Source organism: Arachis duranensis, chromosome 3, assembly GCF_000817695.3.
Source record: "Arachis duranensis cultivar V14167 chromosome 3, aradu.V14167.gnm2.J7QH, whole genome shotgun sequence".
Classification (NCBI taxonomy): Eukaryota; Viridiplantae; Streptophyta; class Magnoliopsida; order Fabales; family Fabaceae; genus Arachis; species Arachis duranensis.
Genome location: NC_029774.3, coordinates 83,371,399 through 83,372,019, shown reverse-complemented (window position 1 = coordinate 83,372,019; position 621 = coordinate 83,371,399).

The following is a 621-nucleotide window of genomic DNA, read 5'->3' as shown; positions in this document are numbered from 1 at the left end:
CAAGCTGCAAGGATCTCACTAGAGATGGCAGACAACTCAAGAAAACAGGCTTATGGACTTGTAGAGGATGTTCTGGTAAAAGTTGAAAACCATTACATCCCTACTGATTTCATAGTCCTAGAGACTGGGAAGTGCATGGATGAGTCCATCATCCTTGGCAGACCCGTCCTAGCCACAGCAAAGGCTGTGATTGATGTTGATAGAGGAGAGTTGATCATTCAAGTGAATGAAGAATCCTTGGTGTTTAAGGCTCAAGGATATCCCTCTGTCACCATGGAGAGGAAGCATGAAGAGCTTCTCTCAAAACAGAGCTAAGCAGAGCCCCCACAGTCAAACTCTAAGTTTGGTGTTGGGAGGCCACAACCAAACTCTAAGTTTGGTGTTGAACCCCCACATTCAAACTCTAAGTTTGGTGTTGGGAGGTCCCAACATAGCTTTGAACATTTCTGAGGCTCCATGAGAGTCCTCTGTCAAGCTAATGACATTAAAGAAGCGCTTGTTGGGAGGCAACCCAATGTTATATTTTATCTATTCTCTTTTGTTATTTTATATGTTCTTTTGTAGGTTGATGATCATGAGAAGTCACAAAATCAATAAAAAAAAGCAAAAACAGAATGAAAA